Below are 9,778 nucleotides of genomic sequence, written 5' to 3' on the forward strand. Positions count from 1 at the left end.
TGTCCCGAAATTGGCTAAAACCGAGAAAACAGGCTTAAACCGGGAAAACATTGATTCGAAGCAGTAAACAGCTTTCTTACTGTTTCTAGGGTCAACAAATGTAACAATCCAATGCATTTGACTAATGATAAGAGTTCGGCTTGAATTTGAAGTGTTTAGACAGCAATTATACCCATTTTGTCCCGAAAGAGGCTAAAACCGAGAAAACATTGATTTGAAGTAGTAAAAAGCTTTGTTACTGTTTCTGGGTGAGAATGTGTGACAATCCAATTCATTTGACTAATTGTAAGATGTCGTAATGAATTTGGAGTGTTTAGACATCACTTAAACCCGTTTTATCCCAAAACATGCTTAAACCGAGAAAACAGGCTAAAACAAGGAAAACATTGATTCGACTCAGTAAACAGCTTCGTTAATGTTTATAGTGTCAAAATATGTAACAATCCAAAGCATTTGACTAATTAGAAGAGTTCACGTTGAATTTGAATTGTTTAGACAACACTTATACCCATTTTGTCCCGAAAGAGGCTAAAACCGAGAACACATTGATTCGAAGCAGTAAACAGCTTTGTTACTGTTTCTAGGGTCAGAATGTGTGACAATCGAATGCATTTGACTAATTGTAAATGTTTGGGATGAATTTGAAGTGTTTAGACAACACTTAAACCTGTTTTATCCCAAAACAGGCTTAAACCGGGAAAACATTTATTCGAAGCAATAAACAGCTTTGTTACTGTTTCTATGGTTAGAATATGTAACAATCCAATGCATTTGACTAATTATAAGAGTTCGGGTTGAATTTGAAGTGTTTAGACAACAATTGTACCCATTTTGTCTCGAAACAGGTAAAACCGAGAAAACATTGATTTGAAGTCGTAAAAAGCTTTGTTAATGTTTCTGGGTGATAATGTGTGACAATCCAATTCATTTGACTAGTTGTAATAGTTCGTGATGAATTTGGACTGTTTAGACATCACTTAAACCCGTTTTATCCCAAAAGAGACTTAAATTGAGAAAACATGCTAAAACAAGGAAAACATTGATTCGAATTAGTAAACAGCTTTGTTAATGTTTATAGGGTCAAAATATTTAACAATCCAAAGCATTTGACTAATTAGAAGAGTTTGGGTTGAATTCGAATTGTTTAGACAACACTTATACCCATTTTGTCCTGAAACAGGCTAAAACTGAGAAAACATTGATTCGAAGCAGTAAACAGCTTTGTTACTGTTTCTAGGTCAGAATGTGTGACAATCGAATGTATTTGACTAATTGTAAGTGTTTGGGATGAATTTGGAGTGTATAGACAACACTTAAACCTGTTTTATCCCAAAGCAGGCTTAAACCGAGAAAACAAGCTTAAACCGGGAAAACATTGATTCGAAGCAGTAAACAGCTTTCTTACTGTTTCTAGGGTCAAAATATGTAGCAATCCAATGAATTTGACTAATTATAAGACTTCGGGTTGAATTTGAAGTGTTTAGACAACAATTATACCCATTTTGTCCCAAAACAGGGTAAAACCGAGAAAACATTGATTTGAAGTAGTAAAAAGCTTGTTAATTTTTATGGGTGAGAATGTGTGACAATCCAATTCATTTGACTAATTGTAGGAGTTCGTAATGAATTTGGAGTGTTTAGACATCACTTAAACCCGTTTTATCCCAAAACAGGCTTAAACCGAGAAAACAGGCTAAAACAAGGAAAACATTGATTCGAATCAGTAAACAGCTTTGTTAATGTTTATAGTGTCAAAATATGTAACAATCCAATGAATTTGACTAATTAGAAGAGTTCGGGTTGAATTTGAATTGTTTAGACAACACTTATACCCATTTTGTCCCAAAAGAGGCTAAAACCGAGAAAACATTGATTCGAAGAAGTAAACATCTTTGTTACTGTTTCTAGGGTCAGAATGTGTGAAAATCGAATGCATTTGACAAATTGTAAATGTTTGGGATGAATTTGGAGTGTTTAGACAACACTTAAACCTGTTTTATCCCAAAATAGGCTTAAACCGGGAAAACATTTATTCGAAGCAATAAACAGCTTTGTTACTGTTTCTAGGGTCAAAATATGTAACAATCCAATGCATTTGACTAATGATAAGAGTTCGGGTTGAATTTGAAGTGTTTAGACAACAATTGTACCCATTTTGTCCCGAAACAGGTAAAACCGAGAAAACATTGATTTGAAGTAGTAAAAAGCTTTGTTAATGTTTCTGGGTGAGAATGTGTGACAATCCAATTCATTTGACTAATTGTAATAGTTCGTGATGAATTTGGACTGTTTAGACATCACTTAAACCCGTTTTATCCCAAAAGAGACTTAAATTGAGAAAACATGCTAAAACAAGGAAAACATTGATTCGAATCAGTAAACAGCTTTGTTAATGTTTATAGGGTCAAAATATTTAACAGTCCAAAGCATTTGACTAATTAGAAGAGTTTGGGTTGAATTCGAATTGTTTAGACAACACTTATACCCATTTTGTCCTGAAACAGGCTAAAACTGAGAAAACATTGATTCGAAGCAGTAAACAGCTTTGTTACTGTTTCTAGGTCAGAATGTGTGACAATCGAATGTATTTGACTAATTGTAAGTGTTTGGGATGAATTTGGAGTGTTTAGACAACACTTAAACCTGTTTTATCCCAAAGCAGGCTTAAACCGAGAAAACAGGCTTAAACCGGGAAAACATTGATTCGAAGCAGTAAACAGCGTTCTTACTGTTTCTAGGGTCAAAATATGTAACAATCCAATGAATTTGACTAATTATAAGACTCCGGGTTGAATTTGAAGTGTTTAGACAACAATTATACCCATTTTGTCCCGAAACAGGGTAAAACCGAGAAAACATTGATTTGAAGTAGTAAAAAACTTGTTAATGTTTATTGGTGAGAATGTGTGACAATCCAATTCATTTTACTAATTGTAGGAGTTCGTAATACATCAGTTAAACCCGTTTTATCCCAAAACAGGCTTAAACCGAGAAAACAGGCTAAAACAAGGAAAACATTGATTCGAATCAGTAAACAGCTTTGTTAATGTTTATAGTGTCAAAATATGTAACAATCCAATGAATTTGACTAATTAGAAGAGTTCGGGTTGAATTTGAATTGTTTAGACAACACTTATACCCATTTTGTCCCGAAAGAGGCTAAAACCGAGAAAACATTGATTCGAAGAACTAAACATCTTTGTTACTGTTTCTAGGGTCAGAATGTGTGAAAATCGAATGCATTTGACTAATTGTAAATGTTTGGGATGAATTTGTAGTGTTTAGACAACACTTAAACCTGTTTTATCCCAAAATAGGCTTAAACCGGGAAAATATTGATTCGAAGCAATAAACAGTGATGTTCATATATTTTACCTTGTTTTCCCTTAGTTTATTAACAACTTTTGCATCTTTTGCTATCCATTTAGGCCATTATTGTGTAGCTTTAGGACTAATCATGCATTAGAGTATAGTTGCATTGCATTTGCATCTTTCCATGCATAAACAGGTGATTTTGGAGCTTAAGGAGCATGGAAGCAATGCTGAGGAGAAGTGAAGCAATCCTGAGGAGAAAACAAGAGAGTTAAGGCGGTAGAATCAAGGTCCGGAGTCCAACTCGACCGCACACTCGACCGCACACTCGACCACCACTCGACCGCACACTCGACCACCACTCGACCGTGTGCTGAGAAGGACTCGACCGTGTGCTGAGAAGGACTCGACCGAGTGGAGAATGCACGAGAGAAGCCAGCTCGACCAGCCACTCGACCGAGCACTGATCGAGTTGACCGAGCCGTTGACTGCTTTGACTTTTTGTATTTTTAGGGCTTCCACCTCACCTCCTATATAAGGCCCTTGTACCTGCAGCCACCAAAGAGTCCAGCTTTTTAGAGAGTCTAAAACCTAGTTTTTACCTTTTTTAGATTTTATTCCTTTTGCACTTTCTTTTATTTTAGATTTTGTACTTGTTTAAGAAAGAAAGACTAGATTCTTGTATTTTGTTTGTTTCATAACTTTCAAAATATTAAGATTTCGAGTTTTATTTCTTCATCAACATTGTAGATCTCTGTTTCATCTTTCTAATGATGCAAGTTTCAATATTTTCTGGGTTTTTGACTTATTTCACCATGTGTTCTTGTGAGTAGTTTGCTTAGGACCTTAAGGATGGGTTAGGCTGGGTTGATCTTGTGGTTTATTTGATTTGGTCAACATTGATTGTTGTAGATCTCTTCTAGGCTAGATGATCTTAATGCTGATCAAGGTAGGGTTTGATTTCAAGCATCTTAGCATCACACCAATGTTTAAGGAGCATAGATAAGGCTAGATCTAGAGCTTACCATTAGGCTTGCTAAGAGATTAGAAGTCTTGTTTGGTTTGAGATGTATTGCTTAATGCCTGCTTGTGTAGATTCTTTACTTTGTGAGAACAAGTCTAGAAATGCATAGGTTTGATTGTTTCTTGCCATGAGAGTGGATTAAACATGTCTTAGAATAGTATGTCTAGAGATCAGCTCAAAGTTTGCTTGAGATTTGTTGACCAAGTTAGATAACCACAATGATTAGCTCAGCCCATGAATCCCTCCTCAAGGCCTTCTTTGTTTATTAATATCTTAGTCTAAATATCATTGCTTGCTTGTTGTTTGATTCGTTTTTGCATTGCTCTGTTTTTCTTAGGTTGCTATGTTTTCACTTTTAGTCTAGCTCGACCCTGTACTTGACCTACACTCGGTCGAGTGCTGCTCGAGTTCGTCCCCAGAACTTGTGTTTATGAATTTTAATTGTCTTGTTTCATTCCTGTTTCATTTCCATTGCATTCACTTAGTCTTCTATTCATTACTTGTCTTGCATTAGTTCATCAGCATAGTGTGTACTTCTGTTCTAGTTTGATTATAGCTTTAATTTGTCTGTTCTGTTTGCATTTAGTATCTTGTTCTAGTTGGTTTTACTTTCTGCATTTCGTATCTCATTATAGGATTGTTAGTGACAAACAATCTTTACAATTGGCTTGACTTAGACTCATATGCACATCTTAATTGTTCACAATCACTCAGATAGGATTGACACCTCTTATATTGCAACTGCATAAGGGGAATTGAAACACCCTGACTTCTATTCATTCCATACATCATCATTCCATACATCAATCATTCACCACACCACAAAGAAAGTCAGTTTCAATTTGGCGCCGTTGCCCATTTGAGTTTGTTTTGTGACATTTAGGATCAATATTAGTCTAAGATTAAGTTCGTTTAAACACTTGTGAAGTTACTGAACTCGAATCTTCCTTTGCTTGGCTGTTTTGTGATTCAGGTACCCACTCGACCACCTACTCGACCACCACTCGACCGAGCTGTGATCGAGCACTTGATCGAGCCAGAAACCAGATCCAATTAGCCATTACTTCCCAGTCGACTCGACCACCCACTCGAGCCTGCGCTCGACCGTGTACCTGTTCAAGTCTGTAGTAGAGTTTGTTGATGCACACAAGGTCAAAAGGCAAAGACAGTCTTCAACAGCCTATTGACAACATCCACAGGCTACAAAAGGGTTTGAGACATAAGCAAGGAAGAGTAGTTCAACAACAACAAGGTCAAGACATCATGGAGCAACAAGCTATCCATGAGCAGAGACCAAGGCACATTGGTGCAGGAGATGCACCCAATACCCACAACCAAAGGGCTGGAATTGTGCCACCTTTAGTAGCAAACAATAACTTTGAGATCAAGAGTGGATTGATCTCCATGATACAAGCCAACAAATTTCATGGGTTGCCAATGGAAGATCCACTAGATCACCTTGATGAGTTTGACAGAATATGTGGACTCACAAAGATCAATGGAGTGAGTGAAGATGGATTCAAATTAAGGCTCTTCCCATTTTCTCTTGGAGACAAAGCTCACCTTTGGGAGAAGACTCTTCCTAATGGAGCTATCACCACATGGGATGCATGCAAGAAAGCTTTTCTGGCCAAGTTCTTCTCTAATGCAAGGACTGCTAGGTTGAGGAATGAAATTTCTGGGTTTGCTTAAAGGAATAATGAGAGCTTTTGTGAAGCTTGGGAGAGGTTTAAAGGATTCCAGACTCAGTGTCCTCACCATGGCTTCACCAATGAGTCACTTCTAAGCACCTTGTATAGAGGAGTGCTTCCCAAGATAAGAATGCTTCTTGATACAGCCTTTAATGGCAACTTCCTCAACAAGAATGTGGAAGAAAGATGGGAATTAGTTGAGAATCTTGCTCAATCTGATGGCAATTATAATGAGGACTATGATAGGACCATCAGGGGCTCCTCAACTGATCAAGAGGACAAGTATAAGAAGGATTTGAAGATGGTCAATGAGAAGCTTGACAAGATACTCCTAAGCCAGTCCAAGTCCATTCACTTCATTGGTGAAGAAGAAGCTCCAGTTCAAGAGGGGGAGCCTGAATTTGCTGAGTTGTGCTACATGCAAAACCAGGGAGGATTCAAAGGCTACAACCAAGGAGGTTTCAAAAACAACAATCTCTCTTATAGGAGCACCAATGTGGCCAACCCTCAAGACTAAGTCTATCCACCTCAACAACCTCAACAGCAACAAAACTACATCCCCAAGCAACAACACCAAGTGTTCCAGCCCCAATTGTGTCCCCCACCAGGGTTTCAGACTAACCAAGGCCAGGAACAAGACTTAAGAGCAATGATGCAACAGTTGTTGATTGGGCAAACACAAGGCAAGATTGAGGAAGCCAAACAGTTTGCTGAGTTGAATCAAAGGCTCACATCACAGTACAATGATCTGAACATGAAGTTTGAAGGTCTCACCTCCAGAGTGAAGTATATGGAGAGCAACATTGCCTCTACTTCAGCTCCTAAACCCAACCAACTCCCTGGAAAAGCTGTTCAAAATCCAAGGGACTTCACTGCAAAAGCCATTCATATCTCTGATGAGGAAGTCACTGAGGACAGTGAAGTCCAAGTTTGGGGGAATTCATTAGTTACTGAAGCCCCAAGTGACGTTTGTGCAAAGCAACTGGAGTCCGCTATTGCACTCGACCAAGTACTCGAACAGCCACTCGACCGAGTGCATGCTCGAGTGGTCGATCGAGTTGCAGACTCAGAAGCTATCAAGCCTGCTAAGTACATTCCTCCTGCTTACAAGCCACCTCTTCCATTCCCAGGACGTTTCAAAACACAAAAGATTAAGGAGCTTAGGGAAATCATTGAGAGAAAGGAGATGATGGCTAAGCAACAAGAAGAAGAGAGAGTTTTAAAGGAAGAAGCTGTGGTTGAGGAAGGGTTGGCCATACAAGAGATCACCATTGCTTACCAAGACGAAGAGAGAGGACCTGCCTTGGAACAGTATGATCCATATCCTCTCTACAAAGATTTTTTGCTTGATTTGTCAAAGAAGAAGGCTGAAGCTCAAGATGAGAAGGATCTTGAGGACCTTGGAGGAGTTATCATTCCAATCAAGCTTAAGGATCCAGGTCCATTCTATCTGCCTTGCACACTTAGCTATCTTCACTACAACCAATGCCTTTGTGATTTGGGAGCTTCAACAAGTGTGATGCCATACTCCATAGCACAAAAGCTTGGGAGAACTGATTTCAAATCCACCAACCTTCATATATGTCTAGCTGATGGGTCAAACAAGGAGATAGTTGGAAGGTTGGAGAATGTCCCAATCAAGATAGGGAAGGCAAGGGTTCACACTGATTTTGTGGTGTTGGAGATGGACAAGGAACCTGAAGATCCAATCATTCTTGGAAGGCCATTCCTAGCCACTGTTGGAGCAGTTATTGATGTCAAGGAGGGTCTTGTGACCTTGAACATTGCTGAAGATATAGCCATGAAGTTTAACATCTATAACCCAACCAACCTTCCTACCATTGATGATCAACCTTTTACTATCAAGGACAAAGGAGGTCAAGAAGGTTTAAGTGGTGAAGCAACTCCAAAGGCTAAGCTCTCCTCTCAAGATGATTCTGTGGAAAAGCTTAAGAGGTCAGTTCAAGAGTTGACTAGTATGGTTGAGGATCTCCAAGTTAAGCTGAACAAGAGGTCCTTAAGGAAAGCAAGACCAAGGCTTAAAATCAAGAAGAAATATGGTTTGTGTGTTAAGGGTGAGGAGATCAAGGATCAACTTCACAGTGATCAAGAGGTTCCAGGGAGGATTTCATCACCTCCTTGGTATCTAAACCAAGTCTAAAAAGGACACCAAAGTCAAGCTTAGTGACTTTAAACAAGCTCACTAGGGAGGAAGTCCCTAAGGTATCCTTTGTAAATATGGTTTATTTTCCTTGTAGTTTTGATGTGTTTTCTTTTATGTTTGTGTTGGACAGGCCTTTAGGTGAAAATGTAGTTGGGTAAGGAGAGATTTAGACTTGGAGAAGGAGACTCGCAGGCCCACTCGACCTGCCCACGAGAGGTACTCAACCGAGCTAGAAAGGAATTAAGGCCCTTTTGATCTTCAAATCGCTAGAACGATCAACTGGAGGGAAGAACAAGAAGAAAAATTTTGAAATTTCAAAATTTGGTCAAGGTGCTCGACCGTGTACAGTCGAGTGTGGGGTCGAGTGGAAGCAAAAAGCAGGTCAAAGATTCCCATTTCAAATTTGAATGGTATGGACGCTCCACCCTTGTCTCTTTGTCCCCTTAGCTTCTTTATATAGACCTTGCACGAGATTATACCTCTCACATTCTCTCATTTGCTCAAAACAATTGAATTCAAGTTTTAAAGTCTCTCTCATAGCTTATCTTTTGCTCAAGCTTAGTTCTTTCAAGTTTTTGGGTCACTAACCTATTAACTTTGAGCTTTGAGTCTATTCCCTTCAGTTCTTTTTGAAAAAAAATGTCTTCAAGGATCACTAGGAAGTCTCAACAAACCGCTGCAAACTCCATGGAACGTCATGATGCTAGCCTTGAATCAAGAGGAGAAGCTGGAAGGGCCACTCGACGCCCCACTCGATCATGCACTCGACCGAGTGGTGGTTCGAGCAGCCGGTCGAGCCAGATGCCGTGTCCAAGGAGAGAGAGAGTTGAGGAAGATCCTGAGAGGACTGAAAGTGAGGAGGAAAGGGAGTCAACTCTCAATGAGTTCATGAGGAGACACAAGGCCAAAGGGAAGAGGCCAGCAGTTGACGTTGAACAAGAGGAGAGTGAGAATGAGAGTGAGGAAGAAAGTGAAAAAGAAGAGATAGAGGATGATGGAGAAGCTGAGTCATGTGGGTTGTCAAAGAGGCAACTCTATGATGCTTTCATGAGAATGGAGTTCTTAGGGACTAGATATCCACACAAGGAAACCATGGAGAAGCTAGCCATTGGTGAAGATGTGGAGTATCTCTTTGAGAAGAGCAACCTAACTAAGTTTATGGGGCTTTGCATGGAGGGATACAAAGAAGAGAGTTGTGAGTTTCTAGCCACAGTCAAGTTGCATACATATGCAAGGAAGGATGCTGAGTTTGGAGCTGGTCACATTGCTTTCACAATCAAAGGGAAAAGGTATGAACTTTCAATGAAGAAGATAGCCAATGTGTTTGGTTTTGAGGTTGGGAGCAATAGGAGTTTGATGATTCCAAGAGAAGAGCTCTATGCTGTGTGGGAAACCATTGGGGACAACAAATACTACTCATCCTCCAACTCCAAGAGCTCAAGGATAAGGAGCCCAGTCCTAAGGTACTTCCACAAGGCCCTTGCCAACACCTTCTTTGCTAGGAAGGAAACTGGGAACATTAATGAAGGGGAGCTAAAGATGATTGATTTGGCTCTCAATGGAATCATCTTTCAAGCAAGAAATGGT

At 39.4% G+C, this 9,778-nt stretch overlaps 1 non-coding gene across 1 annotated transcript; it reads right to left on the bottom strand.

Moving 5' to 3' along the window:
* Window positions 1-5,995: 5,995 nt before the first annotated feature.
* On the bottom strand, window positions 5,996-6,102 carry LOC147940052 (small nucleolar RNA R71). The gene has a single exon (XR_015564842.1). It is a non-coding gene; the product is annotated as a small nucleolar RNA R71 (small nucleolar RNA).
* Between the last annotated feature and the right edge of the window lie 3,676 nt (window positions 6,103-9,778).

The sequence above is a fragment of the Camelina sativa genome, chromosome 8, assembly GCF_030686135.1.
Source record: "Camelina sativa cultivar CO46 ecotype springtype chromosome 8, ASM3068613v1".
NCBI classification, from domain to species: Eukaryota; Viridiplantae; Streptophyta; class Magnoliopsida; order Brassicales; family Brassicaceae; genus Camelina; species Camelina sativa.